This window comes from Macaca nemestrina, chromosome 11 (assembly GCF_043159975.1).
Source record: "Macaca nemestrina isolate mMacNem1 chromosome 11, mMacNem.hap1, whole genome shotgun sequence".
In the NCBI taxonomy this organism is placed as follows: domain Eukaryota; kingdom Metazoa; phylum Chordata; class Mammalia; order Primates; family Cercopithecidae; genus Macaca; species Macaca nemestrina.
In genome coordinates, this window is record NC_092135.1 from 20,857,281 (window position 1) to 20,877,220 (window position 19,940).

Below are 19,940 nucleotides of genomic sequence, written 5' to 3' on the forward strand. Positions count from 1 at the left end.
AACTCTGTGAGGATAGATCTTGTGTTAAGTGTTTTTACACCAATAAAAATATTTCTTAAACTGAGCAAACCAATATACTCTACAGCATATCTGCACTGATAACCTATGTATGATTTTGTAGCACTAACAGAATAGATGAAGAAAGATATTGTTGAAGGAATAAAATGAAAAAAGGTTACTTTCACTGCTAAAACATTATCTTTTCAGAAATTCATTTCTTCTTTAGTAGATATAAAAGAGTATTTAGTTTTTTTGGTTTTTGTTTTGTTTTGTTTTGTTTTTTACCACTTTTTTTTTTTTGAGACGGAGCCTTGCTCTGTCGCCCAGGCTGGAGTGCAGTGGCAGGATCTCAGCTCACTGCAAGCTCCGCCTCCCGGGTTTACACCATTCTCCTGCCTTAGCCTCCTGAGTAGCTGGGACTATAGGCGCCCGCCACCTCGCCCGACCAGTTTTTTGTATTTTTTAGTAGAGACGGGGTTTCACCGGGTTAGCCAGGATAGTCTAGATCTCCTGACCTCGTGATCCGCCCGTCTCGGCCTCCCAAAGTGCTGGGATTACAGGCTTGAGCCACCGCGCCCAGCCTTTTTTTTTTTTTTTTTTTACCATTTTTGTAGGCATGTGTTTGTTAGCAAGGTTTATTAGTAAATAGTTTTATTCACAAAAAAATGTTAAAGGAGAAGGGAAGAGGGTGCTGTAGCTATTTCGTTTTCGTGAACTCACCAAAATGAGTGAAAATAGTAATACTTTGGATTTAAATTATTTAAGTAGGTACTTTTAAGGAATAGGAGAGACAACATTTCATGAAAAAAACTCTTCATAATTGATCATACCGAGTATTTGTGGTGCTTCCTCAGCCTCTCAATGAGTTTCTGATGTTGAAAAATACTTGTCTTATATCTGTATTTTGTCTATTAAAACAGTCTTTCCTCTGTGTACTTTGTTTAGGTCTTTCTGGTTAAACATACACAGTCATTGTAGAAAATTTGAAAATATTTGAAATTTCAAGTGTTTGATGACAAATCAACTACAGTCTCAGCACCCAAAAATAATCACTGATAAATTTTGGTGTACCTCACCAAAGTCATTTTTCAGTGTGCATACATATATATGAACTATGTTAGCAATCACATTTTTTAACATTTTATTTTATGCTTTGTAAAACCTACGTTATTAATTTTTCTTTTAGGCTGGGCATGATGGCTCATGCCTGTAATCCCAGCACTTGGGGAGGCCAAGGTGAGTGAATCGCTTGAGCTCAGGAGTTCAAGACCAGCCTGGGCAGCATAGCAAAATCTCATCTCTGCAAAAAATACAAAAATCAGCTGGGCATGATGGCACATGCCTGTGGTCACAGCTACTCAGGAGGCTGAGGTGGGATAAGCCCAGAAAGTTGAGGCTGCAGTGAGCTGAGATCACACCACTTCACTCCAACAGAGAGAACCCCTGTCTCCAAAAAAAAAAAAAAAACACAGAAGGAAAGAAAGAAATTTTCTTTTTAAATTAAATATATAAGCTGGATGTGGTGGTGGGCTCCTGTATTTCTAGCTACTTGGGAGGCTAAAGCAGGAGAATAGCTTGAACCTGGGAAGCAGAGGCTGCAATGAGTCGAGGTCATGCCACCGCACTCCAGCCTGGGCAGCAAAGCAAGACTCTGTCTCAAAAATAAATAAATAAACAATATATAAATATCTGGAGTAAAATAGTGAAATTCTGCCTCACTAATCCATTGCCTTTTCTGGAAAGCAGTCACTGTACACCAATTTAATCACTATTTAAAGTTTTTGTTTGTTTGTTTGTTTGTTTTGAGATGGAGTCTGTGTAGCTCAGGCTGGAGTTCAGTGGTGCGATCTCAGCTCACTGAGCAACCTCTGCCCTTCGGGTTCAAGCGATTCTCCTGCCTCAGACTCCCAAGTAGCTGAAATTACAGGTGGCTGCCACCACACCTGGCTAATTTTTGTGTTTTTAGTGGAGGCGGGGTTCACCATGTTGACCAGGCAGGTCTCAAACTCCTGACCTCAAGTGTTCTGCCTGCCTTGGCCTGCCAAAGTGCTGGGACAGCAAAAGCCACCACGCCCAGCCTTTTTTTTTTTCCCCTAAGGTGGAGATCAGTGTTGTTTTTGTTGGTGTCACGTGGAGTCTTTATGAATCTTTTATTCTGTAACTTGCATGTCTTATTAAACATTATGCTTGGCCGGGCACAGTGGCTCACGTCTGTAATCCCAGCACTTTGGGAGGCCGAGGCAGGTGGATCACCTGAGGTCAGGAGTTCTAGACCACACAGGCCAACATGGCAAAACCCCGTCTCTACTAAAAAATACAAACATTAACTGGGTGTGGTGGCACGTGCCTGTATTCTCAGCTACTCAGGAGGCTGAAGCAAGAGAATCGCTTGAACCCAGGAGGCAGAGGTTGCAGTGAGCCAAGATCACGCCATTGCACTCCAGCCTGGGCCACAGAGCAAGATTCTGCCTCAAAAAAAAATAAACATTATGCTTAAACTTTTTTCCATAGAGCATCTGAATTTTAGGTTAGCATAGAAAGAAATTAGCTTGAGACCCTTCAAAAAAAAGACCAAAACATTAGTCCAGTATCAGTCTTTGAAGTGAACTTGAAGTGGGAAGAACCCCCAGGCAGAAGGATATCATATTACATGCATCCAGTGGTGGCATCCTCAGCTGTGGTGGTGGCAGTAGGAAGGGGATTAATCTGGGGTGCACTTTGAAAAATGAAACAAATATGTTAAGTGAGGATTAAGGAAAAATTTGAGATATGTTAATGGGTAATGCCCCACTAGCAGCAATAAGTGTTGGGATTGAAAATCAGTGTAACTGTTATGTGGATATCATTTACTTTACCTACTAGATCTAAGGTCGGCAAACTTCTTCTGAAACAGGCCAAATAGGAAATATTTGAGGCTTTGTAAGCCAAGATACAGAATCGTGGATTGTATTTAGGTATTTATATAACAAGGGGAAAAATAAATTTCCATAAATTTTTATTGATAAAATTCAAAATATAATAATGAGCACAATGGATTTACTTTGGGTGACAGATAATATTTTACTTAATTGGGATTCAGAGTTAGTGTTCTCTGTCATCAAGTTGATTTCAAATGTTCATCTGTAAAAACCATTCTTAGCTTACAGGCAATACAGAAGCAAGCAGTGGTCTGGGTTTTGCCTATACGCCGTAGTTTGCCAACTCCTGTACTAGATGGTTGATAGCCAGCAAAAAAAAAAAAAAGACCAAGAGGCAGTGGTCACAAATGAAGACCAACAACATAGGAAAAAGGAGTGTGGAAGCCAGCATACAACGAGATTTCAAAGATTAATAGTCAGATGTTGTGGGGGGGTGAGGAAGAGAGATAAAGACCATAAAGGGAATAAAAATCATTGGAAGTGAGCAGAAGAGGTCATTTGTAACTTTGAGATAGTATGTGGTAAAGTGAAAAGGACTTCTAAGAAGAAAAAACAAGTTTAGATGGTTCATGAAGTATTATATATAAAAAGTCATAGTATTTATTCAAAAAGAGGAAGGATATAACTGCTTTGAAAACTAGAAGAGAAAGAACTTGTATAAAGGAGAAAAGAATTTTTAGGCCAGGTGGAATGGCTCATGCCTGTAATCCCAGCACTCTGGGAGGCTGAGGCATGTGGATCATCTGAGGTCAGGAGTTCAAGACCAGCCTGGCCAACATGGCAAAACCCCATCTCTTCTAAAAATACAGAATTAGTGGGGCTTGGTGGCACCCGCCTGTAATCCCAGCTACTTGGGAGGCTGAGGCAGGAGAATCGCTTGAACCTGGGAGGCAGAGGTTGCAGTGAGCCGAGATCATTGCACTCCAGCCTGGGGGACAAGACTGAAACTGCCTCAAAAAAAAAAAAAAAAATTATTGTGAGACAAAAAGGGATGATTCTCTAAATCTTCCCTGCCTACTTTTGAATTATTCTTCAGTTTAGATTTTTACAGCTTTTATTCCTCAAGTAAATTGAAGCTTTTCCAATTTGTTTTTTAAAATCCACAGTGACTATTTTTACTGCCTAAGGTTTTGAATGGCTATTGCCAAACTTGTTGTTTTAGATACTTCTTGAGGCCATAAGCAATCTGTGTAACAAGCAGTCCCCTGAGATAGGCCAACCCAATTTACAAGGTAGAAGAGGTATGTGTTAGAAGTCTCCCTTTAGCATACCCTGTGTATTTTATTTTTTGAATAATTTCCAGGTCTTGGGAGTGTGCTGACTTTGGCATCTTACATGGTATCAGGGCCAATATGAGGGATATTGAAGACAGGATCTTTAAAACTTGCATCCTCCTGACTTCTGTTTTTGCCAAAATGGAGTAATACCTCCTACCTTAACCAAAAAGCCAGAAAATTATGTGAAACAATAGTTTCTAGATATTGGACGTGGAACAGTGAAGAACAGTAAACCCTGAGAGGGAGAAACAAAAAAAGTGAGTCTTAGGATTGCCCCAGCTTAGTGCTACAAGAACGTTTCCCAGTGACAGCTCAGGGAGGGGAAACCCAACCAGAGTCTCTGAGTTAGGAGATGGAGTTGGGACTTAAGCCAGGGTAGCGAGAGTTTACAGGGCAAAGTACTGAAGAGAAAAGAGCTTTAGAGATCTCTGGAGGGACCTCCTTGAGTCTTAGTTGAATAGATTGGTGCATATGTATGCAAAAACTACCTGAGGCCAGGAAAAGAACCACTCAAAAGGAGCAGACACAATCAATTTCTGGAACTCACCCAAGGACAGTAATCATTTGTAGTCCTACCAGCCACTGGCCAAACTTCATAATACAGGAAGCAACAAGTAGAGGACTTAAAAGGACACTATCTCAATGTGGAAGAAAATTGGTCCTAGATTAAGGTTGTTCTGTTTGGCTCTAAGCTTCCTGTTGCCCGCCCCCACACCCCCAAAAAAACTTAAAAACAAAAGGCTGCTGTGGTCCTGCATGAAAAATCATAAAAGCAAAACCCAAAAGAATTAAATTATTTCCAGACAACTTAACTGTGATCCAGAACAAAGCTCAAAAATACTATTACAGATTACAAGAGTATCCAGCACCCAACAAGGTTAAATTCACAGTTTAGTCTTGACTCCAATCAGAAATTACCTGTCTCCAATCAAAAATTACTGAGAATACAGAGAATCAGGAAACTAAGGTAAATAATGAGGAGAAAAATCAGTGAGTTGAAACTGTGAAACAATGCCAATATAAAAATCAGAGAGGGAAAATGATTAATAAAGCATCATTGCTCCTAAGGGGCTAATTCATGTGGAACTGGCATCCTCAAAAGAGAGAAAAGGGAACAAAAAATATTTGAATAAGTGATGGTTGAAGTTTTTCAAAATTTGATGAAAATTATAAACCCACAGATCCAACAAGCTCAGCAAATTCAAGCAAAAGAAAGGTGAAGAAAGCATCTTAAAAAGTGATAGAGAAAATCTTAAAAGCAGTCAGAGGGGGAAAAGAGTCACTGCATACAGAGGAACACAGTTAAGAATGTCAGCAGACTTAGAAGCAATACAAGCCAGAAGACAGTGGAGCAACATCTTTATTTGAAGAAGTGAAAGAAAGAAAACTTGTATTCTATACCCATAAAAATATTTTTCAGAAACAGATTTCAAACACACAAAAGCTGAATTAATTGCCAGCCAACCCGCACTGTGAAAACTGTTAAAGCAAGTTTTTCAGACAGAAGGAAAACAGTACCAAATGGATATTGGTGGTACACAAAAGAATACAAATAAAAGGTAAGCAATATACAGGCTTAAAAACCAAGTATATTTTTGTCCTTCTAACAAGGACTTGTGTGTATAATAAATCAAGAATTCTCAAACCAACCACCTGGGGAAACAGTTTGTTTTAAATGTTAAACATACTCCTACCATCTAACCCAATTATTCCACTTCGAAGTATTTAAGAGAAATGAATACTAGAAGCAACCCAAATGTCCACCCACAGGTGAATGGATAAATAATCCATGGTATATTCATCAGTGGACTATTACTTAGCAATTAAAAAAATGATCTGTTGATACAGCAACATGGATGAATCTCATAATTATCCTGAGCAAAAAAAGAAAAGCCACGCCAAAAAAAGTATATAAACCATATTATTCCATTGATATTAGATTATAGAAAATACAACCTAATCTCTGTTGACAGCAGACAGATCAGTGGTTGCCTGGAGCCAGGAGGCTGGGAAGAGTTTATGGGGAAGAAGGGAAGGTGGGACTACAAAGAGGGGCACAAGGCAACTTTGGGGGTTGGTGAGGCTTCATGATGTGCGTATACATAAAACTCATTAAATTCTATACTTTATGTGCAGTGTAGTTTCTATAAATTATACCTCAGTAAAACTATAAAATAATCTGAGTCCTAAATTTTTTCTTAGAGACTGGGTCTTGCTGTCATTCAGGCTGGAATACAGTGATGTGATCCTGGCTTACTGGGGCTTCAACCTCCTGGGCTCATGCAATCCTTCTGCCTCAGCCTCCCACGTAGCTGGGACTACAGGTGCATGCCACCACACCTGGCTGATTTTTTAATTTTTTTAAAGATAGGATCTTGCTGTATTACCCTGCTGGTGTCGAACTTTTGGGCTCAAGCGATCCTCCTGCCTCAGCCTTCCAAACTGCTAGGTTCACAGATGTGAGCCACCTTGCCGAGCCTTCTTTTCTAATAGTTTAAACAAAGACTAGTTTTAGATAAAGTGAAAAGAAATACTGTAAAACTAACAAATTATTAAAAACAAGAGTAAGACTTTGTAAGGAAAGATAGGCCACAGGGCATTTAATGGAGGGATAAAGGTAGACTCAAACTAACTGATTGTAAAACCTGTTACAGAGTCATATTGAAATGAAATGTTAAAATTTAATCAAAAAAAAAAATTTTAAAAAGCAAATGACTAAAAACAACTCCTTTCAACCAGAGGTGAGAGATTAGGGAGGAAACAAACAAAAAAAAAAAACAATAAAACGAAAGTCCAGATAACTATGTTGCACCAACCTGATCAACATAATGAAGCCCCATCTTTACTAAAACGACAAAAAATTACCTGGACGTGGTGGCATACTCCTGTAATCCCAACAAAATACATGTAAAACCTTTATGCCCCAAACCATCTTGTGATGTGGAAGATTGTACTCCTTATGGTTTATATCTTAGAACAGATGTCAGAAAACTACAGCCCACAATCTAAGAATGGTTTTTAAATTTTTAAAGGTTTATTATTTTTTAACTCCTAAGTGACCATGTGTTCCTCAGAGCTAAAATATATACTAGGTGGCTCTTACAGAAAAAGTTTACCAACATTTGCATTTAAAAAAACCTTGACAGATATGTATCAGAGAGATGTTTATGAATGTTTGTAGCAACAATGTTTAGCCTAATACTGAAAGTAATCCAAATAAAATAGAATAGAATGTGTAAGTATATTTTGATGTATTCATTTCAGACACTACTATACCACAAAGAAAGTTAATAAACTATAACTACTTATATCCAGTTGGTTGAGTCTCACAGATACGACACTGAGTAAAAGAAACAGTCATAAAATGATCTATACAGTATTACTCCATTTATTTAGGATCAAAAACAGACAAAACTTAACTATGTTCTTTTGGGATACATATATATGTGGTACAATTATACAAGAAATAAAAAGCAAGTAAGTGCTTGTCGGACACAGTGGGTCACACTTGTAATCCCAGTACTTTAGGAGGCCAAGGCGGGCAGATCAGTTGAAGCCAGGAGTTTGAGACCAGCCTGACCAACAGAGTGAAACCCCATCTCTACTAAAAACAAAAAATTAGCCAAGCATGGTGGTGCATGCTTATAATCTCAGCTACTCAGGAGGCTGATGCATAAGAATCACTTGAACCTGGGAGGCGAAGGTTGTAGTGAGCGGAGATGGTGCTACTGCACTCCAGCCTGTGTGACAGAGCAGAACTCTGTCTCAAAAAAAAAAGAAGGCAAGTAAGTGCTTATCACAAAACTGGTTGGAGGGGGTTCTGATCAGTTAGAGGCACATGAGGCAGGAAGGCAGGGATACTTCTGAGATATTAACAATGTTCTGTTTCCCAATCTGAATGAAGTTACATAGATAATTATTTTATTATTACACTTATTTAAACTGTAATATATTTCTAAGCACTCTGTATTAGTCTCTTCTCACATTGCTATAAAGAAATGCCTGAGACTGGGTCATGTATAAAGAAAAGAGGTTTAATTGGCTCACAGCTCTGCAGGCTGCACAGGAAGCATAGTGGCTTCTAGGGAGGCCTCGGGAAACTTCAGTCATGGTGGAAGGCAAGAGGGAAGCAGGCATGTCTTACATGGCCGGACCACGAGGAAGAGAAGAGTGGGGGGAGCACCACACACTTTTTAAACCAGATCTCATGAGAACTCACTCACTGTACAGTACCAAGGGGGATGGTGCTAAACCATTAGAAACCACCTCCGTGATCCAGTCACCTCCCAGCAGGCCCCACCTCCAGCATTGGGGATTACATTTTGAATGAGATTTGGGTGGGGGAACACATCCAAACAATATTAACACTCAGATAGATAGATAGATAGATAGATAGATAGATAGATAGATAGATAGATAGATATTAGAGATTTGGGTGGGGACACACATCCAAACAATATTACACTCAGATAGATAGATAGATAGATAGATAGATAGATAGATAGATAGATAGATAGATAGATAGATAGATAGATAGATAGATAGATAGAGATTAGAGATTTGGGTGGGGACACACATCCAAACAATATTACACTTAGATAAGATAGATAGATAGATAGATAGATAGATAGATAGATAGATAGATAGATAGATAGAGATTTGGGTGGGGACACACATCCAAACAATATTACACTCAGATAATTCCAAATCCCGAAAAATAATAAAATCATTCAAAGAGAGACTTAAATATGAAGACTTTAGGAGATAAAAAAGCTTAAGAGGATGGCAGGAGAGGAATTGGAAACAATAAATAGAGACAACCTTTGAAGAGAATTGCTTTTATAAGGATGAGCATCGTATATGGAGAGGATGAAGTCAAGACAGAGGATCCTTTTTTAATTGAAAGAAAGATGTATGTGTTTGTATGCTGAAGGGAAAGGCTTAGTAGATACAGAAGATTTGCCACTACAAGGGACAGGAGAGAGAGTTGTAAGGTCCCCAGGGAGGGTGAGAGCCACCACAAAAATGGAAGCAGGTTAGCCTTAGAGAACAGTGCAGAGGATTTCATGGACAGTAAACGAGGACAAGGAGAGTATAAGGATACCGATATGGATAGGTGGATAGAAATGGCAGTGAGAGAAATTCTCTTCTGATTGCTTTGCTTTTCTCAGTGAATTAGTCAAGATACCAAGTACATTATCAGAGTGGATGAACGTTTTTAAGTTTCATAAATATAGAAATCCATTACAGCTATATTAAGAGTAATATTCAAAGGAAAGAAGCAAGATATGGGGGAAATGTGACAAACATGCCTAATAAAAGCTTAATTTATAGAACGTTTTTATCACTTCTGTATGTTCTAGGATGGTAACAGTGAGACTACAAGTAAATAATCCATAAAGATAAATTGCTACTCAAAGAAAACTGATAGTAAGTTTTCACATGGGAAAATGTTGTCTTACCAGCAATCCAAAAAATGAGAATTAAGGCAACTTTAACACAAAAAGTAGGCTAAAACATATAGTTAGCAATACTGTGCATTGAGACATTTAAACATTGCTGGTTGCTAGGCATATCAAGCCCATTTTTCTATAAATTAGTCAGGATATTTAACAAAATGCAAAATTGCTGTACTTTTAAATTCTACCTGTAAAAGTTTATCACAAAGATAATCCACCCCAGAATTTAAATTGTGGCTAAACAAATTATAACAGCTATTATTAACATAAGAATCCAAATAAAAAGATGCAAAAGAAACATGGAATAACCTAGTAACCTTTGAATAGTTTAAACTTTCCTCTCCATTTATTTTTCTGCTAGGCTGATTAAGTTTAGTTTAAGTCATAGTGAGATTTACTTAGTTGTCACAGTTTCTCAGATACTGGGACCAGTGAGTTTTAAAGGTGTTTGTTCTGTGTTAATTGCTCCAGTATCTTTAATTCAGAAGAATAAATGTTTGATACTCAGGCTACTATAGTTCACAAATGGATTATATTGATTGCCTACAGCTTTTTAAGTGAATAGAGCACATGTCTATTAAGTAATATGACTAAGTTCAGGAAGCTTGCTTAACTACCATTGACAATAAGACGTCAGATGGTTTAAAAAGGCAGAAAACCAAATGACTTGACACACCTTGACAACTGTTCATAAATTTTCAAAGACATCGTTTCTAGTAGTCACTAAAAGCTGTAGTAGATGTATGGCTTGCTTTTCAAATGAATCAATTATTGCTTGAGAAGAATACACTTGTCCCTATTCTCCCAACTAAAAAATAATTTGAAATAGCAGCCATGAAATATTTACAAAAACATAAAGAGAAAAGACACATGATGGCAACATATTTTCATGTGGAATTTCCCATGCTATTTTCCTAAGTCTCGACCTTTTTGTGGGTAATTTCATACAGTAGAATTTTGTAAATACCTTTCATATACAGTAATCCGCCTTATCCAGAGGGTATATGTTCCAGGATCTCCCAGTGAATGCCTGAAACCATGGAATTGAACCCTGTATGTACTATGTTTTTTTCTGTACATACCTGCCTCTGATAAAGTTTAATTTATAAATTAGGCACAGTGATAGATTTAAAATAACAACTAATAATAGAACAGTGATAACAATGTACTGTAAGAAAAGTTATAGGAATGTGGTCTCTCAAAATATTGTACATTGGCCAGGCACAGTGGCTCACGCCTGTAATCCCAGCACACTTTGGGACACTGAGGCGGGAGAATCGCTTGAGGCCAGTAGTTTGAGACCAGCCTTGGGCAACATAACAAGACCTCATCTCTACCAAAAAAAAAAAAAAAAACTATAAAAATTAGCCAGGTGTAGTGGTGCACACCTGTAGTCCTAGCTACTTGGGAGACGTGGGAGGATCACTTGCACCCCAGAGTTCAAGGTTACAGTGAGCTACAATCTTAACACTGCACTCCTGAGTTACAGAGCAAGACCCTATCTCCAAAAAATAATAATAAAGTAAATATATACACATACATACATATAAATGTACTCATCCTTGTGGTGATGTGAGATGATGAAATGCGTATGTGATGAGATGAAGTGAGGTGAATGACGTAGGCGTTGTGACATAGTGTTTGGCTACTGTTGACTTTGCAACAGGATGTCAAGAGGAGGATCATTTGCTTCAGGTGATCTAGATCATCAAGTCGTGACAGTGTTGATAGCTAAATGTCAGGAGCAAACAGTGTCCATGACTAACAGGCAGCATGGATATGCTGGGCAAAGGGATGATTCACATCTTGGGCCGAACACCATGAGATTTCTTCATGCTACTTATAATGACATGTAATTTAAAATGTATGAAGTATTTATTTCTGACATTTTTAATACTTTTGGACCATGGTTGACTGAGGGTAACTGAAACCAAGGAAAGCAAAACCACAGATAAGGGGTGACTAGTGTATGTACCATTTTTATTCATTCTGCCATATTCTTATTTATCTTGTTTTTAAACAGCTCTATTGAGATATAATTTATATACTATACAATTCACTTAACATGTATATTTCAGTAGTTTTTAGTGTATTTACAAATATGTGCAACCCCACCATGGTCAGTTTTAAAACATTTTCGTCACCTCAGAAAGAAACCCTGAGGTGGAAGCAACTCAAGTGTTTATCAACAGGTGGATAAAGAAAATGTGGTATATATATACAGTGGCTAGAGCCAGGAGTTTGAGATTGCAGTGAGCTATGATTGCACCACTGCACTCCACCCTGGGTGACAGAGCAAGACCTTGTCTCAGGAAAAGGGAAATAAAAAAAGGCTGGGCGCAGTGGCTCACGCTGGTAATCCCAGCACTTTGGGAGGCCAAGGTGGGCAGATGACCTGAGGTCAGGAGTTTGAGACCAGCCTGGCCAATATCGCAAAACCCCGTCTGTACTAAAAAATACAAAAAAAATGGCTGGGCGCTGTGGTTCACATCTGTAATCCCAGCACTTTGGGAGGCCAAGTCAGGTGGATCATGAGGTCAGGAGATCGAGACCATCCCGGCTAACACGGTGAAACCCTGTCTCTACTAAAAATACAAACAAAATTAGCCAGGCATGGTGGCAGGTGCCTGTAGTCCCAGCTATTCAGGAGGCTGAGGCAGGAGAATGGTGTGAACCCAGGAGGGTGGAGCTTGCAGTGAGTCGAGGTCGTGACGCTGCACTGCACTCCAGCCTGGGCGACAGAGCAAGACTCCGTCTCAAAAAAAAAAAAAAAAAAAACGGTCAGACATGGTGGTGTGTGCCTGTAATCCCAGCTACTCGGGAGGCTGAGTCAAGAGAATCACTTGAACTTGAGAGGCAGAGGTTGCAGCCAGCCAAGATTGCACCACTGCACTCCAGCCTAGGCAACAGAGCAGGACTTCCGACTCAAAAACCAAAAAAAAAAAAACAAAAAAACGGTATAAAGAGTAAAGAGATCTCAGTCTGGGAACAGACTTAAGAAGTCGCAAAAGAGAGCAGCATAGAATCAACTATACTAAAACTGAAATTATTGTTTAGCAGGTATTTTCTATCACTTCATTGACCCACTAAAGTGCTGTATCTAACAGATCTGCTAATACGTTGCTTGATGATGACTGGTTCATCCTGATGGACTGGTCAGAATATGCCCCATCTCAAGATCAGTTATTCTCCAGGAGCATCAGAGGCATCTTTGTGGTGAATTGTGTTTATGGTACCTGCCCTCCAATTTCTCAAGCCAAAGGCGTCTTTTCCGTTCAATGTATAATGTAGACTCTTTTTTAGGTTTCATACAAGTACTTAAGTACTTAAAAAGTTCAGAGCTCCTTTTTAAGGTATATATTAGCCCTTCTTGCAGGTACTTCTGCATCCTACCTGTTTATTAAATGGGAAATAATCCTCTTTGGGCAAGATTTCCAGCCCAGCTTCTAAGTTTCCTAGTAAAACATGAAGTATGTTTTATACGTGGTACTGGAAGACTGGATTCCTCTATAATTAACTGCGTGCTGTAAATTTATTGTAGAATACAGTTATGATATTCTGCAATCCAGCACCTGCCAGTGGCTTAACTGCTTGCTTTCCTTATCATCCTGGCAGCTATATAATCCCTGGGCTCACCATTTTGTCTTAGCTGCCAAGAAACACAAAGCTACATTCAGTGCTCTGTGAAAGCAACAATCTTAGGGCAGGTGTCCCCACTCCCTTTTTTTAGTACTTCATTTTTTAGTCAAATTCAGTTTTTTTTTAAATGGCTCGCATTAAGGAATAGATGAGCAAGCTATAAATTAATACTTCTGTAAATATGAGCATTTAACCAGAAAGCCCAGATAAATCAGCTATTAGCATTTAAAGGAAAACCCAAAAAATTATAGATTAAAGATTTTGACATTTATTTTCATTAATTGAGCATATAGTCAAATTCTCATTAGTTGCAAGTTTATATCGTACTAGATATATATACCCGCATCACAACAAATATATATAAAATGGAAATCACTATGACTTTGAGAAAGCTTATGAGGCAGAAAGCTGGTGTTTTCTTCCAGAGACTAGACTACAAGCCTAGTTGAGCATCTGACCCACCAATGAATTGGTTATTTATTCATTTATTTATTTAGAGACAGAGTCTTGCTCTATTGCCCAGGCTGGAGTGCAGTGGTGCAATCTCAGGTCACTGCAGCCTCTGCCTCCTAGACTCAAGCAGTTCTCCTGCCTCAGCCTCCTGAATAATTGGGATTACAGGCACCTGCCACCACGCCCAGCTAATTTTTTGTATGTATTTATTTATTTATTTTATTTTTTTTTTTTTTTTTTTTTAGTAGAGACGGGGTTTCACCATGTCAGCCAGGATGTTCTCGATCTCCTGACCTCATGATCTGCCTGCCTCGGCCTCCCAAAGTGCTGGGATTACAGGCGTGAGCCACCACACCCGGCCAAATTGAAGGTTTATATTGCAGAATATCAGCATAAACATCTTCAAATGGCCATACTCTGACATCTGCTGAAGATTTTTTTTTTTTTTTTTTTTTGAGACGGAGTCTCGCTCTGCCGCCCGGGCTGGAGTGCAGTGGCCGGATCTCAGCTCACTGCAAGCTCCGCCTCCCGGGTTCACGCCATTCTCCTGCCTCAGCCTCCCGAGTAGCTGGGACTACAGGCGCCCGCCACCTCGCCCGGCTATTTTTTTGTATTTTTTAGTAGAGACGGGGTTTCACTGTGTTAGCCACGATGGTCTCGATCTCCTGACCTCGTGATCCGCCCGTCTCGGCCTCCCAAAGTGCTGGGATTACAGGCTTGAGCCACCGCGCCCGGCCTGCTGAAGATTTCTGAAGCAGATTCTGATTGTTTCATTGAAATTAACTTTCTACTATAACATTTAAAAGCTAAACTTTTTAGTTTTCTAAAAACATTTTTAAAGTATTCTTTACAGTTACAAAATGCATGCATGCTTTTTTAGAAAATAGCAAAAAAGTGTAAATGATCAAGAATCATTCATAGTCCCATAACTCTAAATTGACTACTGTTGGCATGTTAATACTTTTTTCAGTCTTTCTGCTTTTCTTATATATTTTGTTTGTTTATTTTTTGTTTTTTGTTTTTTGGTTTTTTTTTGAGACTTAGTCTCGCTCTGTCACCCAGGGTGGAGTGCAGTGGTGCCATCTTGGCTCACTGCAACCTCCGCCTCCCAGGTTCAAGTGATTTTTCTGCCTCAGCCTCCGAAGTAGCTGGGACTACAGTCATGCACCACCGCACCCAGCTAATTTTTGTATTTTTAGCAGAGACAGGGTTTCAGGCTAGTCTCAAACTCCTGACCTCAAGTGATCCATCCGCCCTGGCCTCCTCAAGTGCTAGGATTATAGGCATGAGCCACCACACTCAACCTCTTACAGAGTTTTAATGTAGGTGAAATCTTACTGTATATATTTCACTTATTGGTCATAGTAAAAATTTTTTCATCCCATTAAAAATTTCATTAATATAATTCAGTGATCATACTCATATTTTATGAATATATAATCATATATTTACCCTACTGCAGAACATTTAGGTCATATCTTTTTACTTTATTGAGCCATCTTGTAATCAATTTTAATTCCTGCCTTGGCATGAGTCCTTAGAAGGGAATTAGTAGGTTAAAGGATGTGACTGTTAATAAGGTCCATGGTACATTTTGCCAAAATCTTTGATTCACAGTCCCAATATGTACTGACTCTGCTTTATTGTTTTCACATTTCATAAACGGCAGCATATATTAATTTGGTTCTGTGATTATTAATGAAGTTGTACATTTTTATGTTTGGCTGTTTACACTTTGAATTATTTGCCCAAATCTTTCATCATAGTTTGGTAAGACAAGTGCTAATTGCATGTTTATTGATGAAAGAGCTGAAGTTCAAATAACATGTTCAGACACACATAACAAATAACAAGGAGAGTTGGAATTCAGCCCCGTGCTCCCTTCTGACACCCAAATACATGATGCTTTGCCCTAGGTCAAGTATTAAATGTCAAAGGCATTAAAATAGCAATGTATTGTCACTTGAATTTGCAAGATCTAGTGAATATATCTTAATATCAAGCGTTGATATTGCTTGATACTAAGCAATGGTGGGCGCTTGTAGTTAGCTACTCGGGAAGCTGAGGCAGGAGAATCACTTGAGCCCAAGTGTTCAGTGCTTCAGTAACCTATGATAACACCACCGCATTCCAGCCTGAGGAATAGAGTGAGGCTTTGTCTATTTAAAAACAATAATAAAATAAATTAAATCACACTTTGATGAAGTAAGTTTCTAACTTTCAAAATACATTATATTTGTCATTTTTTTTTTTATCATGGCTTCAATTCCAAAACATGGTAAGAATGAAGAAATAATTAACTGGAGAGAAGGGGAATCTCTCTGAATTACCCTATAATGTTAAAGGAATAATATAAGCACTGTAAAAAAAAAACTCAGAAGAAGGGCTGGGCGCGGTGGCTCACGCCTGTAATCCCAGCACTTTGGCAGGCCAAGGCAGGCGGATCATGAGGTCAGGAGATCAAGACCATCCTGGCTAATACGGTGAAACTCCGTCTCTACTAAAAATACCAAAAAAATTAGCTGGGCGTAGTGGCGGGCACCTGTAGTCCCAGCTACTCGAGTGGCTGAGGCAGGAGAATGGTGTGAACCCGGGAGGCAGAGCTTGCGGTGAGCCGAGATCGCACCCCTGCACTCCAGCCTGGGTGACAGAGCAAAACTCCATCTCAAGAAAGAAAAAAGAAAAACTCAGAAGAAACCTGTGGGATATCCTATGATGTCATTCATCAGTCTCCAGTGATCTTGTAGAAGCATTTCACAGCAGTTTGCCTGGCTCCACCTTACGCAGAGACGAGGCAGCTCCTAAACAGCTAGGGAAAAAATACTGGTAGTAATTTTTATTGCAGCAGCTTTCATACATTTGAAAGTGGATATTTTTATTTTTTTAGTTAACATATTCATAGTTTTATGTCAGGACTTTTCAGGAAGTTTGGGAATAAATGGGATTATTTGAGATTGATGTTTCATTTTTCTGTTAAAGGGTAGAATATCAACTTTGAATGACTAGGCCTGGTGCTTTACTTTAAAAGTCCCCGTCTTTCCCTCCTGTCTTCCAAAGGAGGAGAAAGTTTTGAAATTACTACAGAGCTGATTCATCTCTCGTATAATTTGTATTTTTAAAGAGAGAGTGTAAATACTGACTTATATGCTTTCTTTTTTCTAACGTGTTTAAGTGATTTAAGAGGGTGTCTCATTGCCTAGTCTGTGTGTCCCTTAAATTATCTGCATATCTCTCAGAAGATTAGTAGAGGCCTGGAACTCATTTACATAATTCTAAAACTTGATTCTTACTCATTTACCTAACGGGTAATCTAGTGCTAGAAACCTGTTTTATTCTAACTGTACTAAAACCCACTAGAGTGGTAAAGTGGAATCACAGTTTGTAGTTTAGTAGAGTATGGGCTATATTGCTCACCTCAGTGACCTGAGTGTTCCCTTCCCTTTGCATGATGGCTTGCTTTTACCCACATGTCTCAGACCTTAGCGAACAAGATCAGAGTGAGGGGCATGGCCCAGGAGAGCTGTTCACATGGGTTAGAACAGAGCCTAAAAAACCTTCCACCTATGGGGACCTTTCTGTTTTCCTCAATTTTGGCACATTTACAGACCATCTCTTAAGCTGTATTATTTCCACAGGTAGCTAATACTTATATTACACATTCCAATCATAATTAACATAAATTTCAGAAAGTACTGTTTTCACTTACCATCCAAAATCACTTCCTATTAAATCCTCCGTTTATATCTCTTTCTTTTTCCCTTTTATTGAACCACTCTGAGTTACTGCCCCTAAAAACACATAGAGCTGGCTAGGCGCGGTGGCTCGCGCCTGTAATCCCAGCACTTTGGGGGGCCGAAGTGGGCAGATCATGAGGTCAGGATATCGAGAACATCCTGGCTGACATAGTGAAACCCCGTCTCTACTAAAAAAAAAAAAAAAAAAATACAAAAAGTTAGCCAGACCTGGTGGTGGGTGCCTGTAGTCCCAGCTACTTGGGAGGCTGAGGCAGGAGAATGGCATGAACCCAGGAGGCGCAGCTTGCAGTAAACCGAGATCGCGCCACTGCACTCCAGCCTGGGCGACAGAGCCAGACTCCGTCTCAAAAAAAAAAAAAAAAAAAAAGGCCGGGCGCGGTGGCTCAGGCCTGTAATCCCAGCACTTTGGGAGGCCGAGACGGGTGGATCACAAGGTCAGGAGATCGAGACCATCCTGGCTAACACAGTGAAACCCTGTCTCTACTAAAAAATACAAAAAAAAAAAAACTAGCTGGGCGAGGTGGCGGGCGCCTGTAGTCCCAGCTACTCGGGAGGCTGAGGCAGGAGAATGGCCTGAACCCGGGAGGCGGAGCTTGCAGTGAGCTGAGATCCGGCCACTGCACTCCAGCCTGGGCAACAGAGCCAGACTCCGTCTCAAAAAAAAAAAAAAAAAACGCATAGAGCTTTACTAATTCTTATTAACTGTCAGCCTGAAAGATAGAATTGCTTAACTTTTTATTATGGAAATCTGTAAACATATATAAATATAAACAGAAGTATACTGAACCCATATATTCCCATCACCAATTTTGTAATTACAAATCTGTTTTCATATAAATCTCTGCCTTTTCGCCCTCCAATATTAGTTTGAAATAAATCCCAGGTATCATAGTATTTCATACTTCATATTATAGTATTTTCATACTTCATATCATAGTATTTCATATTTCAAAAAAAAGGACTTCAGAAATACAGCAGTAACTTAATGGTTTCACACTAATAGCCTTTAATTTTTGTCAATATTTTGTTAAACTATGTCGGAACGTGTTCTGTTGTTTCCTCTATTCTTAGTACTTTTTTTTTTCTTCTTTTCTTTTTTGAGACAGAGTTTTGCTCTTGTAGCCCAGGCTGGAGTGCAGTGGTGTGATCTCGGCTCACTGCAACCTCCACCTCCTAGGTTGAAGCAATTCTCCGCCTCAGCCTCCCAAGTAGCTGAGATTACAGGTGCCCACCACCACACCCAGCTACTTTTTGTATTTTTAGTAGAGAAGGGGTTTCACCATGTTGGCCAGGCTGGTCTCGAACTCCTGGCCTCAGGTGATCTGCCCGCATCGGCCTCCTAAAGTGCTGGGATTACAGGGGAGAGCCACCGTGCCTTGCCGTTTTCTAAGAAATAAAATTTTTCTGGGTCTCCTCGTCAAAGTGCGTATTCTCTTTTCTAAAATGTAGCCCTGTGAAAACCAAATATATTACCTTTTTGTTTTGTAGAATTAGTTATTTTTCTTTGTTTCAAAATAATTATTTGAGTTAGAATATGCTGTAAAAGTGACAGAATGATGGAATTGGGTTCTTTTTATTTTTTTGTTTTTGAGACGGAGTCTCGCTCTGTCGCCCAGGCTGGAGTGCACTGGTGCAATCTCAGTTCACTGCAGCCTCTGCCTCCCGGGTTCAAGTGATTCTCCTGTCTCAGCCTCCTGAGTGGCTGGGACTACAGGTGCCCGCCACCACACCCAGCTAATTTTTTATATTTTTTAGTAGAGACGGGTTTTCACCATGTTAGCCAGAATGGTCTCAATCTCCTGACCTTGTGATCTACCCACCTCGGCCTCCCAGAGTGCTGGGATTACAGGTGTGAGCTACCTCGCCTGGCCTCTCCTGGCTTTTAAAAATCGGTATTATTGTCATAAACATAAAATCATTTTTATGTAATAAAGTAATTATAATTATCAGTGAAAACAGTTGTTACATTTGACTTTTACTGCTAACCAATTTAAAATAATTTTCTTCATTTTTAAAAATCAGTATCATTGATATAAACAGTGATTTTTGCATAATAATTACTTATAATTCACAGAGAAAATAGATTTTACTTTTACTGCTAACCAATTTGAAAAATAATTTTTGTTTTTAAAAATCGGTGTTATTGCCATAAGGTTATTTTTATGCAATAAAGTATTTACTTAAAATTTACAGAGAAAATAGTTGCATTAGATTTTACTTTTACTGTTAACCAATTTGAAAAATAATTTTATTTCAATAAATTTGTGGCCGGGCATGGTGGCTCATGCCTGTAATCCCAGCACTTTGGGAGGCTGAAACAGGCAGATCACGAGGTCAGCAGATCAAGACCATCCTGGCTAACACAGTGAAACCCCGTCTCTACTAAAAATACAAAAAAATTAGCCGGGCATGGTGGTGGGCGCCTGTACTCCCAGCTAC

General features: G+C 39.2%; 1 protein-coding gene and 1 long non-coding RNA gene across 19 annotated transcripts in view; one reads left to right on the top strand and one right to left on the bottom strand.

The window, feature by feature from the left end:
* The window catches only part of LOC105492561 (R3H domain containing 1), a 126,892-nt gene that overhangs the window by 90,601 nt on the left and 16,351 nt on the right, over nt 1–19,940 (top strand). The gene's annotated exons all lie outside the window — the stretch shown is intronic.
* Nucleotides 1–19,940, bottom strand: part of LOC139357088 (uncharacterized) — a 39,149-nt gene that overhangs the window by 13,771 nt on the left and 5,438 nt on the right. The gene's annotated exons all lie outside the window — the stretch shown is intronic.